The 24,088-nt window shown below is 39.0% G+C and overlaps 1 long non-coding RNA gene across 9 annotated transcripts in view; it reads left to right on the top strand.

Annotated features, from left to right (window-relative positions):
* LOC146404815 (uncharacterized) overlaps positions 1-24,088 on the top strand; it is a 779,473-nt gene that overhangs the window by 26,079 nt on the left and 729,306 nt on the right. The gene's annotated exons all lie outside the window — the stretch shown is intronic.

Genomic DNA, 24,088 nt, shown 5'->3' with positions numbered 1-24,088 from the left:
GCGCAAGGGTTCCTTTTTTTCCACATCCTTGCTAGCGCTTGTTATCTCTTGTCTTTTTGATAATAGCCATTTTAGCAGGTGTGAGGTGATATCTCATTGTGGTTTTCATTTTCATTGCCTTGATAATTAGTGATGTTGAGCACCTTTTCAGATACCTTTTGGCCTTTTGTATGTCTTCTTTGGAAAAATGTCTACTTGATTCTTTGTTCATATTTTATTTGGGTTTTTTTTTTTCCTGTGATTTATGTGAGTTTCTTGTATATAGTGGATATCAACCCTGTATCAGATATCTGATTTGCAAATATTTTCTCCTATTCAGTAGATTGCCTTTGCATTTTATGGATTGTTCCTTTTGTTGCACAGATGATGCAGTTTGATGTCATCCCATTTGTTGATTTTTGCTTTTGTTGCTGTGCTTTTAGTGTCATGTCTAAATATTGCCAAGACCAATATTGAGGAACCTTTTCCCTATGTTATCTTCTAGGAGTTTAATGGTTTTAGGTCTTAGATTTAAATTTTTAATTTATTTGGAGTTAATTTTGGTGAATGGTGTAAGTCCAGAACGTTGTCCTTTTAGTGCTTCCTTGCTAAACTTTACTCCAAGTGTTTAGTACCCTCTTGCTTTTCCCATTTCTACCAACTTTGTGACCCTAGGCAAGTCATGTAAACTGTCTCAGCCTCATCTCAAATGCATAATGAGCATTATATTAATTATCTCCTAGGTAATTGTGAGGATTCAGTATATTAATCCTACATAAATATATGTAAAATATGTCTAGCACAATATATAGTACTATGTACTGAACATATAGTACACATTCAATAATTGTTTATTTCCTTCTCATTTTTTCTTGCTTCAAAACTTGCTTTCAAAACAAGGCATTAAAAACTAATAAGACTGCTTAATGAGTTACCATTCTTTGTGGTATTTGCATTTTATTCTAGATAATTCACTCAGTCATTCAATCCTTTATTCCACATCAATGGGTATTTTTTGAGGAGGAGGCCCTGTATGTATTTCAGAAACTATGTTAACTTTAAACAGTTAAAAATTAAGTAAAATATCGGGGTCTGAGGTTCCTGAGATTTTTACCTAGTGAGTTTGAACTTAAACCCACAGACCTGATAAGGTACTTGAGTTATCTTAGTACTATATTACAACTCACATTATCAGGGTATCTTTCCTGTCCAAAAATACCACTATGAGTGGAATGCCTAAAAATGCTCACCAGAGCTGAGAATTTTATCATCTCTGAAGGCAAGGACAGAAAGAAAGAGACACAGGAAAGGCAGCACACCAACACCACTGCCTTCCCAAATGTTGCTATTTTGTCTTAACACTCCTCTGTTTTTTTAGCAAACCTATCTGACAGAGATGCTCTTGGCATCATATTCTATGGATCCTAGACCTCACAATAAAATGATTTAGAATATCCTGGAGTGAGAGGCACTCTTATGAGTCAAAGATTTCTTTGGGGTTACTTTAGCCATAACAGAGATAGGAATTCAGGAGACAAGACATTTGAAGGACTAGGGCGCTATAAAGGGTGTGGATGATTAGAGCAGGGATACTATCCTTTTCTATTTCTCAGCACTTTTTAACCCCAAGAGCTAAAGTGGCCTCTTAAGTTGCCTATGAAGAGAACTGGCATAATTTCTACCCAGTTTACTGGTGAGGAACTGAGAAGCACAGAGTGATTCAAGGCATCTCTTACCTGGCCCCAGCTGACCTGTTCCTCTTTATCTTCAGTACCTTAGTATCATCTTCTGCAGCATCACACCCCTTTAAAAAGAAATCATTCCTCAATTATACCAGGTCCCTTCCCAACTTTGGTGCAGGAGAGAGCAGGGTACTGATCTCAATGCACAGATGAGAAAACAGAAGCTCAGAAAGCTCAAGTGACTTGCCCAAGTTCATCTGTTTAGTCATGGCAGAGTTTGGACAAATTTAGGCCTCCTGACAGTCCACTTCCTTGACCTCTCTACCCTTCAAAACTTAGGGAAGCAGGGGTCCTAGGAAGCCCCTTGAATACATGCTGAATCTCTGCTCCCAGGACCACAGACAGAGCAGGAGGAAGAAGGAAGCCTCCTGTATCCATCCAGCTTCATTTACTCCTTATCTGTAGATTCTCCTTCTGGCAACTTAACCACTTTTCAGAGTCAGCATTTAGTGAAGGTTGTAAAAACACAAACAATTTAGCACGCAACACTCTGAACTGTAAACTCCAGTAAATAGGATCAGGGGAAGATTTAAGTGGAAGGGACAACTGCTATAAAGACTTAACAGGAATTCATTAGGCTCCGCAGATAAACCAGATAAAATATCCATAACCACATGCAGGAAGTGAAAGGAAAACCCTTAATCATTAAGATGCAATGAGGTCCTGCCACAAGTCATTAATCAGATCATCCTCAGGGGTGCTGGCTCAGGTTTCCAAGGAAAGGGTGCAGGAAGGCTCCTCCTTTCTATTTGGGAGCAGGGTCTTAGTGCAGGCATTGTGTCGAGATTTAATGTCATCTGCCCAACATGACCATTTCTCCTTTGATCATTCCTTTCTGTCTCTATATACTATTACTTGCGTCTTGCTCTTTCACCCTTTGTTCCTTTCAGTTCTTCTGCTTTTCTTCTTCCCTTCCAAAACAAGCAAACACCAAAAACGATTTGTTTTCTTCTTTCTCTATCCACCTCGGCTTTTACCAGCTCTTCTACACCTTCTTTCCCTATTTTTCTATTTCCTACCCTCCTCACACTCTCCATGGACTCACCCTCCTCTTCTCCATCCTCACCTCCCACTGCTCTGCATACTCTCCTGGAGGATTCAGTGATTTCCCCAGTGTGCCTGGTGAGGGTGTGGGTGGGGGTGGATTCACACCACACTCTTCTCTGTCTTCCATTTCTTTCAGCACTTTTGTGTGACTGAGAGGGGCAGGGGGGTAGAGTATAACATAACCAGTTTTAATTTGGTCCTAAAATTGTTTGCTTTTATCTTTAAATCAGATATCCTCAGAATTTTCTGTAAAAAACAAACTATAGTCAGCTGAAAAATATCTCACTTTTATTGGAAATTTAAAGGGACACAGTTGCAAAGAATATTACTGTTGTGAAATGTGAGGGGCCTATTTCTCACCTCACACTGATTAGCACAGATTTTTTCAGAAGAGAATGCCAGTGTGGTTTCTCAGTCTCCCATTCTCTGACCTTCCCTCCAAAGAGATGTAATGGATTCTTGAGTTGAGCAATATTTTACTGCGATCTTTATGCAGTTTTTGAAGTAATTGCTTGTAAGTGGAAATGCAGAACTAAAGATGTTTGGAGCAACACTGTGTCACTTTCAATCAGTCAAAAAGGATGGAATCTCCATACTATTTTCCATAGTTGCTCTGTACCAGTTTACATTCCCAGCAGGAGTGTAGGAGGGTTTCCTTTTCACTACACCCTCTCCAGCATTTATTGTTTCTAGGCTTTTTGATAATGGCCATTCTGACTGGTGTAAGGTGATACCTCATCATAGTCTTGATTTGCATTTTTCTAATAATTAGTGATATTGAGCATCTTTTCGTATGCATTTTTTTTGGTCATCTGTCTGTCTTTGGAGAAATGTCTTTTTAGATCTTCCTATTTTTTTGATTGAGTTTGTGGGGTTTTTTTTGATGTAAAGCTGTATGAAATTTTTGTATATTTTGGAGATTTAAGCCCTTGTTGGTCACTTATTTGCAGAGATTTTCTTCCATTCTGCGGGTTGTCTTTTCATTTTTTTTTTTTAACAGTTTCCTTTGTTGTAGAAAAGCCTTTAAGTTTAATTAGGTCCCATTTGTTTATTTTTGTTTTTATTTTCATTACACATGGAGGTAGAGCCCCCCCAAATTGCTGCAATATATGTCAAAATGTGTTCTGCCTATATTTTCCTTTAAGAGTTTTATATTATCTGACTTTACATTTCGGTCTTTAATCCATTTTGAGTTTATTTTTGTGAATGATGTAAGAGAATGTTATAGGATAAATTGGGAAGTTGGGATTGACGTACACACACTACTATATATGGAATGAATGAGTAATAAGGACCTCCTGTATAGCACAGGAAAATCTACTTAATACCCTATAGTGACCTATATGGGAAAAGAATCTGAAAAGGAATGGATATATGTATATGTATAACTGATTCACTTTGCTGTACAACTGAAGCTAATACAACATTGTAAGTCAACTATAGCCAAAAAAAAAAAAAATTAAAAAATAAAATTAGCTAGTTAAAAAAATAAAAAAGGAGGGAGAGTAGGTGGTGTTAGGTGGGAGGGGGAAATTGCTCAAAGACCAAACTTCTGTATGCCTGTGTGTGTGCTTCCAAAGTATCTTTAAGATCCGTTACAGTCTCCTGAATTTTCTAAAATCCTAACAGACTTGTGGGATGAGGAATATCTGTGCTCTCTTCATAGTAAGTCTCTGGATGCACTGGTCACACAGTCAGCCACAGCAGAAATCAATTTCCCTACACTAGGGGGCTTCAGTCTGAGCCCTGAAATGATTAGTGATTTCATCCAGTTATAGTTGACCCCCTGCTCATTTTTACATATTAAATGTTAAAAAGGAAAGGAGACAACTTGAGAGTACTTCTTGGTTGAAATTCCAAGAGGAACTTTCCTACAGATAAAAATACATTGAGAAAAACTGGGGTGCTGGGAATTTAGGGTGAAAGAGAAATAGAGAAAGAAAAAGAAAATAATTATAACAGAAAGATTCCCCAGAGCCTCTCTGATTGTTAAAGTTTGGTGTGATGGTTCCTTATTTAATGGGTTTTTACCTCCTCCTAGCCTTGTGTTCCCTCTTCTTACTTCTTTTCTCCCTTCCTTACCCCACCTGCCTCTTGTTCTCCTTCTCCTTTTCTTTCCTTTCTCTCTTTTCTCTTCCTTCAAAAAGAAGACATAAAATGCCTTCCAAAGAGACAAACTCTGTAATGTTGGCTGTTTGTCATGGAAACACAGAGATTCCAAGACCTTGAGTCCTGCCTGAGTGATCTGGGGTCAGACCCTGCTTGGGTCAGAGGCCAGGGCTGTCCTTGGGATTTCTGGATAAGGAAACCAGGAGATAAAAGGTCATTTGAGGTAGAGGTCAGTGTCCACAGAGAAAAAAAAATGTTTTTTTAGATGTCAAATTTGTCTTTCTTTCCCAAATCACTAAGATCACATAGCACATCAAATTTTATTGAGATTATTTCCTTTTGATCCAGTATTTTAACTTAGGGTGTGTCATTCCTGTCTCAGACCAGGTTTCCGTAATGCTCAGTTTTCCACTTTCTAATTTAAACACAGGTATGGGGCCTTTATCTCCACTGTCCCTTATAGTGGAGAAGGTCACAGCTCTCTTGGAATTATATACCATCCTGCATGGGAGCAGAAGTAATGGGCTAATTAAATGGTGAAGAGTTAGCAAAATTCACTAAATTCTGATCTCTGTTAGTTTGGAGAAAATCATCTTTCTTTTCTTTTCAAACGTAAGGTGTATAGTTTATTAATTTAATATACTTACACATTGCAAAATGGTTACTAACATAACATTAGCTAACACCTGCCTCACCTCACCTAATTACTATTTCTTTTTTAAATTTTATTGATTTTTTATATAGCATTTTTTATTACTCAATTATATTTATAGTTGTACAACAGTTATCAAAACCAAATTTTATAGCATTTCCATCCCAAACCCCAAGTGCTTCCCCTCACTCCCCAACCTGTCTCATTTGGAAACCATAAGTTTTTCAGTCTGTGAGTCAGTATCTGTTCTGCAAAAGAGTTCATTTTGTCCTTTTTTTTTTTTTTTTGTCTTTTTGCCATTTCTAGGGTCGCTCCCACAACATACGGAGATTCCCAGGCTAGGGGTTGAATTGGAGCTGCAGCCACCAGCCTACACCACAGCCACAGCAATGCAGGATCCAAATCGTGTCTGCAGCCTACACCACAGCTCATGGCAATGCTGAATCCCCAACCCACTGAGCAAGGCCAGGGATCAAACTGCAACCTCATGGTTCCTAGTTGGATTCATTAACCACTGCGCCACAACAGGAACTCAATGTGTCCTTTTTTAGATTCCACATATAAGTGATAGCATTTGATGTTAGTGTCTCACTGTCTGACTGACTTCACTTAGCATGATAATTTCTAAGTCCATCCATGTTGCTAAAAATGCTGTTATTTCTTTCCTTTGAATGGCCAAGTAATATTCCATTGTGTATATGTACCACATCTTCTTTATCCAGTCCTCTGTTGATGGACATTTAGGTTGTTTCCATGTCTTGGCTACTGTGTAGAGTGCTGCAATGAACATTGGAGTACATGTATCTTTTTGAGTCATGGTTTTCTCTGGATAGATGCCCAGGAGTGGGATTGCTAGATCAAATGGTAATTCTATTTTTAGTTTTCTGAGGAATCTCCATACTGTTTTCCACAGTGGTTGCACCAATTTACATTCCAATTTGTATTGCAACAGTGTAATAGGTTCCCCTTTTCTCCACACCCTCTACAGCATTTATTGTTTGTAGACTTTTTGATGATGACGCTTCTGGCCAGTATAAAGTGGTACCTCATAGTGGTTTTGATTTGCATTTCTCTAATAATTAGTGATGTTGAACATCTTTTCATGTGTTTTTTGGTCATCTGTATGTCTTCTTTGGAGAATTGTCTGTTTATATTTTCTGCCCATTTTTTGACAGGGTTGTTCTTTTTTGGTATTGAGCTGCAAAAGGTGTTTATGAATTTTGGAGATTAATCCCTTGTCAGTCGATTCATCTGCAAGTATTTTCTCCCATTCTGTGGGTTGTCTTTTTGTTTTGTTTAGGGTTGCCTTTTGCTGTGCATAAACTTTTAAGTTTGATTAAGTCCCAATTTTTTATTTTTTTATTATTTTTTTTTATTTTTTATTTTTTTTTTATTTTTTTGTCTTTTTACCTTTTCTAGGGCTGCTCCAGTGGCATATGGAGTTCCCAGGCTAGGGGTCTAAACGGAGCTGTAGCCACCGGTCTACACCAGAGCCACAGCAACACAGGATCCAAGCCACATCTGCAACCTACACCACAGTTCACTGCAATGCGGGATCCTTAACCCACTGAGCAAGGCCAGGGATCGAACCGTAACCTCATGGTTCCTAGTCGGTTTCGTTAACTGCTACACCATGACGGGAACTCCTTATTTTTGCTTTTATTGTCATTACTCTAGGAGGTGGATCTCAGAAGATATTACTGTGGTTTATGTTGGAGAGTGTTCGGCCTATGCTTTTCTCTAAGAGTTTTATAGTATCTGGTCTTATATCTAGGTCTTTAATCCATTTCGAATTTATTTTTGTGTATGGTATTAGGGAGTGTTCTAATTTCATTCTTTCCCATGTGGCTGTCCCCTTTTCCCAGCACGACTTATTGAACAGGCTGTCTTTTCTCCATTGTATATTCTTGCCTCCTTTATCATAGATTAGTTGCCTGTAGGTACATGGGTTTAATTCTGGACTTTCTATCATATTTACTGATTTATATTTCTGTCTTTCTGCCAGTACCACATGGTTTTAATGACTGTAGCTTTGTAGTATAGTCTGAAGTCAGGGAGCCTGATTCCTTCAGCTCCATTTTTCTTTTTCAGGATGTCTTTGGCTATTTTGGGTCTTTCCTGCCAAAACTTTAAAATATTTTGTTCTAGTGCTATTAAAAATGACCTTGGTAATTTGATAGGGATTGCATTGAATCTGTAGATTGCCTTGGGTAGTATAGATATTTTGATGATATTGATTCTTCCAATCCAAGAGCATGGTATGTCTTTCCATCTGTTTGAGTCATCTTTGATTTCTTTCATCAGTGTCTTATAGTTTTCAGAGTACAGGTCTTTTGTCTCTTTAGGTAGGTTTATTCCTAAGTATTTTATTCTTTTTGATGCGATGGTAAATGGGATTGTTTCCCTACTTTCTCTTTCTGATCTTTCATTGTTAGTATATAGAAATACAGTTGATTTCTGTGTATTAATTTTGTATCCTGTGACTTTGCCAAATTCATTGATGAGCTCTAACAGTTTTCTGGTTAAGTCTTTAGGATTTTCTAGATATAGTATCATGTCATCTGCAAATAGTGATAGTTTTACTTCTTCCTTTACAGTTTGGATTCCTTTTATTTCTTTTTATCCTCTGATTGCTCTGGCTAGAACTTCCAAAATGATGTTGAATAGTAGTGGCAAGAGTGCACATCCTTGTCTTGTTCCTGATCTCAGTGGGAATTCTTTCAGCTTTTCACCATTGAGAATGATGTTAGCTGTGGGTTTGTCATATATGGCCTTTACTATGTTGAGGTGAGTTCCTGCTATGCCCACTTTCTGAAGGGTTTTTATCAGAAATCGGTGTTGGATTTTGTCAAAGGCTTTTTCTGTGTCTATTGAGAGGTTTTTATTCTTCAGGTTGTAAATGTGCTTTATCACACTGATTGATTTGCGGATATTGAAGAACCCTTGCATCCCTGGGAATAATCCCACTTGATAATATGTACAATCCTGTTAATGTATTGTTCGATGTGGTTTGCTAGTATTTTGTCGAGGATTTTTGCATCCATGTTCATCAGTGAAATTGACCTGTAGTTTTCTTTTTTTGTGATATCTTTGTCTGGTTTTGGTATCAGGGTGATGGTGGCCTCATAGGATGAGTTTGAGAGCATTTCATCCTCTACAATTTTTTGAAACAGTTTCAGAAGGATAGGTATTTGCTATTCTCTAAATGTTTGATAGAATTTGCCTGTGAAGCCATCTGGTTCTGGACTTTTGTTTTTTGGAAGTTTTTACAGTTTCAATTTCAGTTCTTGTGATTCATCTTTTCTATTTCATCTTGGTTTAGTCTTGGAAGATTGTACCTTTCTAAGAATTTGTCCATTTCTTCTAGGTTTTCCATTTTATTGGCATATAGTTGCATGTAGTAGTCTCTTATGATCCTTTGTATTTCTGTGATGTCCATTGTAACCTCTCCTTTTTCATTTCTAATTTTATTGAGTCCTCTCTCTTTTTTTCTTGATGAGTCTGGCTAAGGGTTTATAAATTTCATTGATCTTTTCAAAGAACCATCTTTTTGTTTCATTGATCTTTTCTATGGTTTTCTTTGTTTCTATTTCATTGATTTCTGCTCTGATCTTTATGATTTCTTTCCTTCTGCTAACTTTAGGTCTCATCTGCTTGGTTCTCTCTAGCTGCTTTAGATATAAAGTTAGGTTGTTTATTTGAGCTTTTTCTTGTTTGCTGAGGTGGGCTTGTATTGCTATAAACTTCCCTCTTAGAACTGCTTTTGCTGCATCCCATAGGTTTTGGAGCATTGTATCTTTGTTGTCATTTGCTTCTAGGTATTTTTTAATTTCCTCTTTGATTTCTTCAGTGATCCATTGATTGTTTAGTAACATATTGTTTAGTCTCCACGTGTTTGTGTTTTTTTCATTTTTTTTCTTTGTTGTTGATTTCTAGTTGTATAGCGTTGTGGTTGGAAAAGATGCTTGATATGATTTCAGTTTTCTTAAAGTTACCAAGGCTTGATTTGTGCCCCAGAATGTGACCAATCCTAGAGAATGTTCCATGTGCACTTGAGAAGAATGTGTATTCTGCTGCTTTTGGATGGAATGTCCTATAAATATTTATTAAGTCCATCTGGGCTAATACTTCATTCAGGACCTGTGTCTCCTTATTGATTTTCTGTCTGGATGATGTGTCCGTTGCTTTAAGTGGGGTGTTAAAGTACCCTGCTATTATTGTGTTATTGTTGATTTGTCCTTTTAAGGTTGTTAGCAGTTGCCTTATATATTGTGGTGAACCTATGTTGGGTGCATAGATATTTAAAATTGTTTTATCTTCTTCTTGGATTGATCCTTTGATCATTATGTAGTGACCTTCCTTTTCCCTTGAAATATTCTTCATTTTAAAGTCTATTTTGTCTGTTATGAGTATTGCTACTCCAGCTTTCTTTTGATTCCTGTTTGGATGGAATATTTTCTTCCATCCTCTCACTTTCAGTTTGTATGTGTCCCTAGAAGTGAAGTGGGTCTCTTGAAGACTGCATATATATGGATCTTGTTTTTGTATCCATTCAGCCAGTCTGTGTCTTTTGGTTGGGACATTTAGTCCATTAACATTTAAGGTAATTATTGATATGTATGTTCTTATTGCCATTTTATCTATTGCTTTGGATTTGTTTTTTTATTTGTTTGTTTTGGATTTGTTTTTTATCAATTGCTTTGGATTTGTTTTTTTGTTTTGTTGTTCTTTTTTTTCCCCTTCTTCTCTTGTTCTCTCCTCTTCTGATTTGATGACTATCTTTAGGGTTGTATTTGAGTTTATTTTTCTTATTTGTGTGTGTATCAATTGCAGATTTTTGGTTTGCAGTTATACTGAAGTTTTGATATGAGTTTATATATATATGAAATTGTTTTAAGTTGTTGATGTCTTAATTGCAAGTGCATTCCAGTGTTTGCATTTGTACCCACCTCTTCTCATGATTTCTGATTTTGGTGGCATAATTGTGCATGGATGATTTCCTTCCTTTACTGTATATATACCTTTACTGGTGAGCCTTGTCATTTGTGGTATTTTTGTTTCCTGTTGCTGCCTTTTTTTTTCTGCCTTGAGAAGTTCCTTTAGTATTTCCTGTAAAGCTGGTTTAGTGTTACTGAATTCTCTTAACTTTTTTGCTTATCTGTGAAGCTTTTGATTTCTCTTTCAAATCTGAATGAGAGCCTTGCTGGGTAAAATAATCTTGGTTGGAGGTTTTTCCCTTCCTTACATTAAGTATATCATGCCGCTCCTTCTGGCCTGCAGAGTTTCTGCTGAAAAATCTGCTGATAACCTTATCGGGGTTCCCTTGTATGTTATTTGTTTCTATTCCCTAACTGCTTTCAATATTTTCTCTTTGTCTTTAATTTTTGTCAGTTTGATTAATATGTGTCTCGGGGTGTTCCTCCTTGGGTTTATTTTATATGGTACTCGTTGTGCTTCCTGAATTTGAGTAAGTGGTTCCTTTCCCATGTTAGGGAAGTTTTTGGCTATTATCTCTTAGAATAATTTTTCTGTCCCCTTCTCTCTCTCTTCTCCTTCTGGCACCCCCATAATACGGATGTTGGTGTGTTTAACGTTGTCCCAGAGTTCTCTGAGACTCTCTTCATTTGTTTTTAATCTTTTTTCTCTTTTCTGTTCTGCATCCATAATTTCTACTAATCTGTCCTTCACCTTGCTTATTCATTCTTTTACCTCCTGTATTCTGCTGTTAGCTGCTTCTAGTGAATTTTTTTATTTCAGTTATTGTATTTTGCATCTCTTCTTGTTTGTTTTATATCTTATATCTCTTTGGTCAGTGTTTCCTGTAAGTTATCCATCTTTGCCTCCAGTTTATTTCTAATGTCTTGCATCATTTTCAGCATCAACAGTCTAAAGTCTTTTTCCTGGAGGCTGAGAATCTCCTGATCACTTAGTTGATTTTCTGGGTTTTTTTCTTTCTCCTTCATCTGAGTTATATTCTCTGTCTTTTCACTTTTTATAGGTTTTTGGTGTGGTGACCTTTTTACAGATAATAGAGTTGTAGCCTCTCTTACTTCTGGTGTCTGCCCCCTTTGTGGCTGAAGTTGGTATGGGTGCTTGCTGAAGGCTTACTGATGGGAGGGACCGATGCCTGCCCACTGGTAGGTGGAGCTGATTCTAATCCCTCTGGTGGGTGGGGCTTTGTCTCTGGATGGGATTAGAGGCAGCTGTGTGCCTGGAGGGTCTTTAGGCAGCCTGTTTACTGAGGGGCAGGGCTGTGATTCCACCTGGATTGTTGTTTGCCCTGGGGCTTCTCAGTGCTGATGGGTGGGGCCAGATTTTCCCAAAATGGCCACCTCCAGAAAAAGGCATGCTGTTGAATAGTCCCAAGAGTTTTTCTTCCAATGTCCTTCCCTCACAACAAGCCACATTCACCCCTGTTTTCCCAGGAGGTCCTCCAAGAATTGCAGTCAGGTTTGACCCAGATTGCTATGGAGACTGCTTTGCCCTGGGACTCAGTGCACATGAAAGTCTGTGTGCAACTTTTCAGAATGGGGTCTCCATTTCTGCCAATCCCATGGAGCTCCTGTGCACAAGCCCCACTGGCCTTCAATACCAGATGCTCCAGGGACTCTTTCCCCAGTGCCAGATCCCCACATGTGGGAGTTTGATGTGGGGCTCAGAACTCTCACTCCTGTAGGTGTGTCTCTATGAACCAGTTACTTTCCAGTCTGTGGGGCTTCCCACCTGGGAGGTATGGGGTTGCTTATATCACATAATCACCCCTCCTACTTCTTGATGTGGCCTCCTCTTTTTCTTCTGGAGTAGGCTATCTTTTTGAAGGTTTCTGGTCCATTTGGTTGAAGATTTCTCAGCCTTTAGTTGTGAATTTTGTTGTTTTTAGGAGAGAAGTTCACCCCAGCTCCTCTTAAGTCTTATTCTGCTTTCTGTCTAGAGGTCTCTCTTGAGTAGAATCATATAATATTTTTCCTTTTATATCTAGCTATTTCACTTAGCATAATGTCTTCAGGGTTCACCCATGAAGAATGTGTCAGAATTTCACTCCTTTTTAAGATTGATGATATTTCATTGTATGTGTATACCACTCATCTGTTAATGGCCATTTGAGTTGTTTCCACCTTTGGCTATTGTGCATAATGCTGCTCTGAACATTGGTCTATCTGTTTTGTGTCCCTGCTCTTGGTTCTTTTGGTGTATATCTAGATAGGAAATCACTGTATAGCCAAACTTTTGACTTTTGTTTGCTTTTTAAAGTAGTCACATATACACATTTTTAAGAGTCAAACACTGCTGTATAGCTTAAAACAAGAACATCACTTTCTTGTTCTGCTTCTCTCCATCCCTGATCTCTTCTTCAAAAACAACCACTTTTAAACTCTTCAGATGTTTGTTCCGTTTACCGTATTTCTAAATTATATAGTGATTTGCTAATTTTTCCATGTTAGACATTATATTGATTCCTCTTACAGAAGATAAAGACTTAATTCTTTTTTTCTGATTAAAAAATTTTTATTATAGTTGATTTACAGTGTTCTGTCAATTTCTGCTGTACAGAAAAGTGACCCAGTTATACAGACATATACTTTCTTTTTTTCACATCATCCTCCATCATGTTCCATTACCAGTGATCAGATATAGTTCCTTGGGCTATACAGCAGAATCTCATTGCTTATCCATTCCAAATGCAACAGTTTGCATCTGCTAACCCCAAACTCTCGGTCCATCCCATTCCCTCCTCCTCCCTCTTGGCAACCACAAGTCTGTTCTCCATGAAAGATTTAATTTGCATATGCCATTGTAGAAGAGTATTTGAAAATATGGCCACAACAAATTCTCTCATCCTTATGCACACCCATTTGCAATATGCCCTTCTAGCTCTTCCTATCAACAGGTAGGCTCTTTTCCCAATCATTTGAATCTGGGATGGCCATGTGACTTGCTTAGACCAAGAGTCATGCTGCCGGTGATGCTCTGGAACTTATAGACCTAGGCCTTGAGAAACCTTGCTCTCACCCTCTGAGAACACTGCCCTGAGGCTCTCAGCTACATGAGCTTGGTCTGACTTTCTGGGCAAGGAGGAGGGTGATAGGCCACATGAAACACAGACAGGTGTCTGAGCTGAGGCCCCTAGACCTACCATCAGAAGACAGCCTGTACCAGTCCCCAGACATAATCCAGACCACCCTAGATATTCTGTCTTGAGTCCTCAGATGACAGCAGTCATACAAATGAGGAACTATCCATTTTAACCCAGTCCAAATTGCTTATGTACAAAATTATAAGCAAATGAAATTACAGTCCTCTTAACCCACTAAGTGTTAGGGTGGTTTGCTACACAGAAATAGGTGTCTGATATAATTATCAATCACTCATACATATTTCACTTCCCTGTATTTTTCCAATATAATTTTATCATAGTTTGATACCAATCCATATTCATTATTTTCATAATCAATAATTGTGTTACATTGTTCACTTTTTTGAGCCAACACATAAGTTATGAGAATGCCTTTCCTTTTTTGTTCAGCTTTTGGTTTTCTTATAGTTCTTTTTCTCTTAAATTTTTTAAAACTTAGTTATCTATTTTTTGCTAAGTCTTCCTATATCCTCCTATGGTTTTGTAAATTGACTCTCAGTCCAATTTTCCACACCATAAACCTGTCAGAAGATCTATCAGTTTTATTTTATTCTGGAAACTTCCCTCTCAGAGCCTTTTACCCTTCTGCTTTAATCAGGACTCATTGCCCTCTACAATGGATGCTCAGGTGTTGTCATGGGGCTTCCTTTCCCATCTTATGGGGGATTCTATTTACCCCTCTTGCCCTGAGACCCCAGTTATATGGCTCCTACATCTTCCTCTTTCTTGTTTTGCAGTAACTGTTTTTTTGCTTGTTTTTTTTCAGGAACTTACCCTTTAGAATTTTTTGAGAAAATATGCCTAGGAGGTGTATTTTTTTTTTTTTTTTTTTTTTTTTTTTGTGAACTTTCATGTAAGGGAACACCTCTATCTTTATCTCTGATTCATGGTTTGGTTAGGTCTAGAATTGTAAGTTTGGCATTATTTTTAATGATAATTTTAAAGGCATACCTCATTATCTTTTAATTTACAATGTTGCTGTTGAGAAGTCTGACGCCATTCTTTTTTTCTTTTTAAGACCACACCTGACCAGGCTTGGAGTCTGTCTCAGTGGAAGCTGAGGTCTACACCATAGCCACAGCAACACTGGATCCATGCTGTATCTGCAACCTATACTGTAGCTTGTGGCAATGCTGGGTCCTTAACCTACTGAGTGAGGCCAGGGTTTAGACCCACATCCTCAGGGACACTATGTAGGTTCTTAACCCACTGAGCCACAATGGGAACTCCTCTGATGCCATTCTTATTTCCAATTCTTTTCTGTTTTTTCTTCTTTTTAGAGCCACACCTGTAGCATATGGGAGTTCCCAGGTTGGAGTTGAATTGGAGCTGCAGCTGACAGCCTATGCCACAGCCATAGCAACTCAGGATCCGAGCCACATCTGCCACCTACACCACAGCTCATGGAAATACCAGATCCTTAACTCACTGAGCAAGGTCAGGGATCAAACCAGTATCCTCATGGATACTATTCCAGTTGATAATCTCATGAGCCACAGCAGGAACTCCCTTGTTCCCAATTTCTCATGTTATTTGCTCTTTCTTCTTAGAATCTTTTCTTTATCCTCTGGATTCTGAAGTTTCATAGTTATGTCCTTGGTGTGAATCTTTTTCATCATTATATTGGGCCTTTGTGCTTTTTAACCTGGAAACTCATTTCCTTCTATAATGCATGTTGTATATTCTTCTATTTTTTTTCTTGGACGATTTTCTCCCTTGCATTTTCTCTGTTTACTCTATTTGGGACTCATAGTTTGGGATGTTGAAACTCTTAGATCGCTTCATTTTCATTTATTTGTCTTTTTGATGTACTTTCTAGGAGTTATGCTATGGACTGAATATTTGCCTCTCTCCTAAATTCATATGTTTAAATGCTAACTCCAAATATGATGGCATTTAAAGGTGGGGATTTGGGGAGTTCCCATTGTGGCTCAATGGTAACGAATCCGACTAGTATCCATGAGGATGTGGGTTTGATCTCTGGCCTCATGCAGTGGATTAAGGATCCAGCATTGCCGTGAGCTGTGGTGTGGGTCACAGAGGCAGCTCGGATCCCATGTTTCTGTGCTATGGTATAAGCCATCAGCTACAGCTCTGATTCAACTCCTAGCCTGGGAATGTCCATATGCCTTAGGTATGGCCCTGACAAGACCAAAAAAAAAAAAAAAAAAAAAAAAAGGTATCCAAGAGGTGAGGATTTGTGGAAGTAATTAGGGTCAGATTAGGTCAGAGAGAGGGCCCTCATGCTGGGAGTGATGCCCTTTTAAAAAGAGGGAGAGACATGAAAGTTTTCTCCCTTTATGTGGATGCACCAAAGAAAGGTCACATGAGGTCACAACAAGATGACAGACATCTAAACCAATAAGCAGGCCCTCATCAGTTACTAAATCTGCTGGAACCTTGACTTTGGAAAGTTAGAACTGTGAGAAATAAGTATTTGTTGTTTAAGTCACTACGTCTATTATGGCAGCCCAAACTGACTAAGACAAGGTGTCCTCTACCTTCTTTTCCAGCGTTTTTCTTGATTTGCATTCTAGACTCACATATCCAGGTGCCTGCTTGACATCTCCATGTGGTTATTTTTTTTTATATCTACTTTCAGATTCAGCCAGTTCAGGACTGAATTCATGTTCAGCAAAGTTGCTTGTTGTCTAGTCTCTGTCTTGGGGAGTAGTACTACCAAATTTCAAGGAAACCCAGTCATGATTGACATTCTTCTTCCTCATCCATTAATCCAAGTCCTATTTATTCTACTTCCTTAATGAATGTTATATTTATCCACTAATCTGTCCCCAGTACTTCTGCCCTAGCTCTGGCCAATTCCATGTCTTTCCTGCATTTTGGCAGTGACCTTTCTACTTGTATCTCTGATTTCTGGGTGATCACAATCTACGATTTTCCATTTTACAACCAAATCTTGAGATTAAACTCAAATATTGCTGCTTATACCTTCCACTCCCAACCCAGGATTTCATTCTGTATTTTTTTACCTCCAGCCTACAATTTTCCATCCTGGGTATTCCCTTGCTTGGCTTCCACTCTAGACCTTGAATGACTTAAGTCATTAAGAGTAATGGTTTTTATACAACAGGTTTATAATAAACATTTATTATAAAAGTCTCTTCTTCCAGAGGTAGAATATTTGGTCTTTGGATAACTCTTTCTGTTAAGATAGTTTTCCCCATACTCAGCCAGAACTATTATCCTAGAATTTGTACTCATTCATTGTAATTATATTAAGCAATCATAGGCTTCAGATTTTCTAGAACGCAATATCTGATTTAAAATATTTACTGCTGTTATAAGACATCTCAAGGTCCCAGTAATTTTCAGCTTTTAATATTCAAACTGTATATGCCCTCTGTTTTTTTTCTCATTCTTGAAAGTGACACAAATACTCTTTGTCATGGCATGTGTCCTGATTTTTGGTTTGGGAAGTACACAGTCTAATGTCTCTGCTTGGTGCAACCCTTCAGATATCTGAAGTCTACAGTTGTGTCCCTCTTCTGCCAGGCTGGTACTTTTCAGGCTGAGTCTTGTGGATTGTTCTTATACTCACCCCTGGATCATTGTACCCCTATTTAAAGTGTGTGGTTGGAGTTCCTGTTGTGGCGCAGTGGTTAGTGCATCCAACTAGGAGCCATGAGGTTGCGGGTTTGATCCCTGGCCTTGCTCAGTGGGTTAAGGATCCAGCGTTGCCATGAGCTGTGGTGTAGGTCGCAGATGTGGATTGGATCTGGCATTGCTGTGGCTGTAGTGTAGGGCGGTGGCTTCAGCGCCGATTCGACCCCAGCCTGGGAACCTCTATATGCCATGGGTGCAGCCCTAGAAAATACAAAAAAAAAAAAAAAAAAAAAAAATAGTGTATGGTGACACTGGAAAGTCTACCTGTTAAGACTGGATCAGACACTCCCCTCCCCACCCCTAGAACTGATTTGCTGTTAATAGCCCCAGGTTGCTTTCATTCTCTTTGGAATTAGACACATTTATTTGTGACTCCTAGTTTTTACCTTTAGTTATTAAGCCATATCTTCTATATCCTAACACTTCAAAAATGGTTTTAATTTTGTTGAAATATATGTGGTTATGTTGGGGCCATGATACAATTTTATATTTTACTCTGGATTCCAACCCTGCCATCCAGTGTATTCTCTGGCCATTTCAGACTTGTAGGATCAAAACAATGTTAGTTTGAGTTGTTGGCCTATACCCAGTGTGACTGGAACTTTGAAGGACATTTGTTAAATTCAAATTCTTCTTGTAAATTATTTTTCCTGTGATGCCATTTGCTTTGTGAATACTTGTTTATGTGTTGGAATTTTACCTGGTATTATATTTCACAGCAGGAATTTGGAGTCAAAGAAGTATCTTCTGAGCTAACACATGGTTAAGGAATATAGTTTCTTTAAGAAATTATTTTCTTTTTGATAACATGACTGGTTATAATCCTATCCAAATAACTATTCAAATATTTGCTTGTTCTTCTTCTACCACATAGGCATTTGCAGTCCATTTTAGTAATAAGACAACTAGTTAGAAATCCTTATTCTCTGTCTCTAATCCTAATATTAAAAAAAAAAAGTCTTGGATATTGCCAAGGGTAGGCACAAGGCTTTATGCTTCTCTATCCGTCTACACCTCCACAAATCTACCCCAGGTAATCAATTTCTTCTTTCCTATGTCTATACCTTCCCTTGTCCTAGGTCATCTTTCTAGAATGTCTCCCTCCAGCCTCATTCTCATGGGCTAAGATTCCTATCATTTTTTTCAAAGCTCAACTTAAATTTCACATCCTTTTAGAAACCTTTCTCTGGATTCGGTTGATCACCAACTTTTCTGCACCTTGAGTTCCTAAGATATTCATGATGCTGTCTCTTTCTTGGATAAATGATTTATATATGTTGGTATTGTTCAATGAACTGGATTAGAAACTGGGGACCATATTTTCTTTTTCTATGCATTCCCCTATTATTCTTCACAGAGTGCTAGCAACATCGTATAAATCTGGTTGTACTGAAATTTTAGAAAACCCAAGAAAGGGGAATATGTCTAGGAGAGCAGAGCTAGGGATCATTACTTTTCTTTAGAAACACATGAACAAGGAAGAATATTCTCTTTGAAACTGCTGGAATGATGCTCCTCAGTGCTGCTGAAGTTCCTCAAGAAGGCATTCAAAGTCTGATGTGAGCATTTGTCGTGACAAGAATGTTCATATGACAAGAATGTTCATATTCTTCTCTGGGATCATCAGGCAGGGAAAGGACCGAGTAGCAGAAGCTGTGATAGGGGGCCCAGTATAGGCAAGGCTGAGAACCTGCAGTTTCCAAGACCTGGAAGAGTGCATTTGGAATCTCTCCTTGGTGTGGACACAATGCTACATGATTTGATTTCTTGTATTTTGCTAATTTTTTTTTTTTTTTTTTTGCCAGGGAAAAGGAGAGAATCCTTGAATATTTTAGGAGAAACTTATCAGTGTTTAGTTGAGACTAACTGTTTACTTCCTAGGTAACTATTGCACATGCTTCTACCACGTACATCCCTCCCAACTAAACTGGGAGGTCAGTGATGAAGGATTAGGTTTGACTCTCTTAAAAAAACAAAACAAAACAAAACCCAGGGTATAGTCAGCCAGTGCAGATCATTTCCCCTCCCAAAGTACTATTTAAGCAATGGAAACATCCACTTTTTTTCAGTGGATATTTGACATTTATCAAAATCTTAAGCTGTGTTATGCACTTGAATTTCCCATATGCTGTCAGTAACTTGCACAATTTTAACATATGCCAGATAGCTTTTTTTTTTGTAATTATGTAGTGAAGAATTAAATTTACCCCAAGAGAGGTCTAGTATTCGTCCCTGCTCCTGGGAGGTAACCTCTAAACCCTCAGAATCCCCAGAATGATAGGGGAGTCTTTGCTATTCATGGGGGCCTCCCAGAGCACACCTGATGCTAATGAGGTGACTCCAGGTAGTTTGTGGTAACGAGATGACTCAGGGTAGGTTTTGGCCACAACAAAAAGCCAAGCCTGTGATTAGAGGGTGGGGATTTGAGGCAGGTAATTTCATCTTGAGCTCCATGGAGGGGAGGGGGACTGGAAATTGGGTTCATCTAAGAGAACAATGATTCAGTTGATTGCGCCTACATAATGAAACCTCAGTTAAAAGTCCTGGACGCTAAAGCTTGGGTGAGTTTCCCTGGTTGGCAATACTCTGTGTGAATTGCCACATGTCAATGCCAGGGGGGTAACCCATCCAAGGAGGACAGAAGCTTCGTGTCTGGTACCTTCCCAGGCCTCACATTATGCTTCTCTTCCTTTACTTGGTTATGATGTGTATCCTTTTGCTATAATAACAGCAGAATCATAAGTCTAGCACCTTTCTGAGTTCTGTGAGTCATCCTACCAAATTATCAAATCTGAGAGTAGTTGTGGAAATCCTTGAATTTTTAGTTAGCTGGTGTAAAATGAGGGTGGCCCTGGGGACTCCACACTTGTGACTGGTGTCTGAGATCAGAGCAGTCTGGTGAGGGCTGGATCCTCAGACCATGTAGTTGGTCTCACTCATTGTAGTAGTCTGTTGAGAAGCATAAGAGGAAAGTATGACAGGAAGAATAAAAAAGAAAACAAAAATATTTATGTCAAACAATGAAACTGAGGTGGCTGAAAAAATCCTATTTCTCCTAAAACAAAGTTGGGTGAAGACCAGAAGTTATTTTTCTTCTGTGTTTGCTCTGTTGCATCTTAAAGCTTACAATTTTTAAAAGAGTGCCCTTATTTTTCTAGGAGAAGGAAGTAGCTCACACCCTTTAGGAGTTGAGGGTCAGAGATGTGGGAATTGTGAGTAGGTGAAGGGGGGTGATTTATGAAATAATTCCACCTTGGAGTTAATTTGCCTTCTCTTTTATGCCAATGCAGATGCCATGGGCATCACAGGATCAGCCTCTTTAAGGTGACTGTGAATGACCAAGGAGAGAAGGCCAACTGATCAGTTAAGGAGAAGTGGGCTTGGTAAGAGATGAGTGGAAGCTAACCTCTTTCCTGGGTGGGGGGGGGGGTCACTGCTTTGTCTTCTGCTCTGTAAGCTTTTGGAAAAATCCTCTCCCCTTTTATTCTTTTCGTCCTCGCATTCCCTGAAACGAGCCTTGTAGCTCTCTGCTCACCCTTCCCTTCCCACCACGCATATACTCTGGTTCTGTGTTTGTTGATGCTCTATCCCAATGGAACATTTGACAGGGATATTTGCATTTTCACATAGACAAAATTCTTAAACCTCAAGATCAAACATGGAGGGTGGGATTTCATACTCATTCAAAGTCGAGCTATAGGTTCCAAGGCCCAAGAACTAGCTCTGTGGATGTCTTTTCCCCTAGCTGACTTCTACTTCATTCATCCCATTGCTGCCTTTCAGTGATGACCTCAGAGTGTGGGAGAAGGAGCTGTTATTCCTCTCTAAGCTGACCTTTACAAGGAAAACCAGTTTTGCTAATTGTGTAAGAGGATGTTACTTGAGAGCCCCTTAGGATCCTTGAATTTAGAAAGTTAGTGATTCATGAATCTCTTGATCCTCAGCAGCAGAATTTTGAGGTGGACCGTTAGTGTATGACCTTTAGAGAAGGTAGCTGGAGGCCACAGCTAACTAAATGACAGGCTGAGGACAGATGGAAACCAGGTTTTGAGGCAGCAGTTACTCTTATGTGACTACATGGAGGGGTCTGTGTTTTGCTGCAAACAACTGTGGAATCCTGGACAAATCACTGCTCCTTTTCAAACTTGACTTATTTTATGTATAAAACGATGACAAGTGAGTTAGATATTCTTTAAGCTCTAACAATATTACAATTTTTAGCTTAGGGAGAAGGTTAGGATTAGGAGAGATGACCACCAAAGAACAAGAAATTTGCATGGGCTCAGGCTACTTTGGAAGCCCAAATACACTGTCATGTCCTGGGAATCTTATTTGGGGACTACTTTGGAGACAAAAGGAGAAGAGCCATTGCAGGCTCCCAGATCTGATGCCTTTGGTGGTAGGGCCGGTGGAGGAAGCAGAAAGTGGAAGAGTGATGCACTTGGTGAGGAAAAACAGGTACTCTAAGCCAGTCTTCAGCTTTTCTCTTCATTTTATTGCTGCTCCACAGATAAACTCACCTGCTAAGAGGAGAAAGAATAGCTAGAATATGAGACTTTTATTGCCTTTAAGAATTCTTATTATGACAGCACTTTCTAACCAGTAAGTCCATGTCCAGGCAGATCCTCTGAAAATCTAGGAACAAGATGATCTTTATTTTCAAAGTTCTCTCTCTCCTCTTGTGACCTCTCTCATCATGGATGACCCATGCTCCCTGGAAAGAAATAATACCTTTCAATTCATAGCAAACAGACAAAGTCCCACTTTTCTGAAGTTGGCCCTGAGTAGAGGAGAATCTCCTGGGGGAAGGAGGGAGGGGTGAGAGGGTTGACCTGTTCATAGACTCATCTTCCTTTTGAGATTTCTTGAATGAGACCAACACAACTGGCCCCGGGAGCATGTTGCCTCTTAGCACTCTGACCCAAGTGAGTTACAAGTGTTCTTCCTCTTGTTTCTTAGCAGTCGAGCCAAGACTAAACACTAAGTAGATCTTCTCCTAAGTAGGACTAGAGTGGAGTTAACTTCACAAATAGGATAGTAGCACAGTTGTCCTATAGTCTAATATCTTTTTGGGTTTGGGAAGCAGAAAGACTTTTGATAGAAGAGCTTATTAGCTTTATATTGATGATCCCTGAGTAATATAACCACTAACTCAAATTTTCATATCCCATCTAGCAAATCAAAAGTTTAACAAGTAACTGGTTTCACTATCCATGGAAGACTTGACCCTAAGAGACCTCTTCCCATCCTTCCCTCCCAAGTGGTTTGTTAATACATTTCTCTTTCTTGAGAAGAGCTTCAGTAAATCCCATTTCCTCTTTGCTGCATTTCTTTCCAGTGGGGCACTCCAGGCAGCTGCCCAACTGCCTTGATCTCAACCACAAGTTGAGGATAAGGCTGAGGGTCTTTCTACCATTGAGAGAGCATTGTCAACCTAGATAATACATCTCCCTTGAGGTCCTATCTCATTTGTGGAAGACTCTCAGGAAAAGACCCAGCCTGATATCTTTTATTCCCAGCTTCTGGTCTCCCTTCAATGGAAGAAACCATCTTTATATGTATTACCTAGTGATGCCCATCCAGGCATCTGGATCCTGATGTCTAGACCTTTCAGCTCTTATTTTTTCTTCTTCAAGGTCTATCCTGTATCCTAGTACTAGAAACTAACAATGACCCTTCATGAGACTCTGTCTAATCCAAAGGGTGGCCTTCATCCTTTCTGGTCTTCATAAAATAACCACAACAGTACATTTGTAATAACTCCAATAGTCACATCACATTTATGGCAAAGGAAGGCATTTCTCTATTCCTTTCTCTCTTGCTGGCTGCCCTGAGCTTCACCTGCTCAAGATGCCTTCCCTGAAGCTCTTCAAAATCTCTTTCTTTCTATTCCTTCACTCACATATGAACCCAAATGCTTTTTTCAGTAAGCTACGTATTAGAAAAAACTGATAAGCTAAACTGTAGGAAGATGGTCCTGGATAAAAACAGCTCAATGGGCCATTTAACTTGTGGAGTAACAATACTTTCAACCCAAATGAGCTGAGCTCTGAAGGTGGGGTTCAGACACTGTTGCAGAACACTGGGAAGATATTTTGGGTCAAGAAAGACCTCTCGTTCCACTTCAATCACACAGAAGTAAGAGCTTATTTTAGTTGTGCCTGCATGATGCCTGTTTCATGCCTGGCCACTTGGGCTGTTCTATAAGAGAGTGAGGGAAGAGTTAGAAAAAGTCAGTTTCTAGGAGGAGGCTAGCTTCCTCTTCTCCTATTATGGAGCTTCTTTGGCTTGGGCTATGTTTATGGGGTTCAGCAGCTGGTGGTTTGCTACAGTTTTCTAGGAGGTGTTCAGAACCCTAGGGTAAGCATGGCAATCCTTCCTGGGGTATAAATGTTTTCTTCAATATTTAGGGGAAAGTAATTGTAGTGGAATTATTTATTGAAACATTAACTTATATTTTGTTTTTTGAAGCAGTTGAAGTGCTATAAAAAATGAGAACTATTTGTATATTTTTCTGAATTTGGAGAAGGTCCTTGGATTTCCTTTTTGTAGTAGCATTTTGAAGATTATCTATTTTTCATTTTTTTTTTCAAAACCCCAAACCCCCAAATGGGTGTGTGTAGGAGGGTGGAGGGGGTTGGTGGTCATGGAGGGCTCTGGAGAAGATTAGAAGTGACAGGAGAAGGGAGAAGAATCCCAGAAGCCCGAGAAGGGATGGAGGTATGTGAGGGGGCCTGATGGGAGCTCAGAGGATTGCAAAAGGGGAGCCTGGGCCCGTAGTGTTGGTGTTGGGCTCTAACC

The sequence above is a fragment of the Sus scrofa genome, chromosome 3, assembly GCF_054392235.1.
Source record: "Sus scrofa isolate SSC_HxYL_T2T_F1_AM1 chromosome 3, Sscrofa_HxYL_maternal_Yorkshire_Landrace_v2.0, whole genome shotgun sequence".
NCBI lineage: Eukaryota > Metazoa > Chordata > Mammalia > Artiodactyla > Suidae > Sus > Sus scrofa.
The sequence above is the reverse complement of the archived record's forward strand: the minus strand, read 5'-3'. Positions and strand labels throughout refer to the sequence as shown.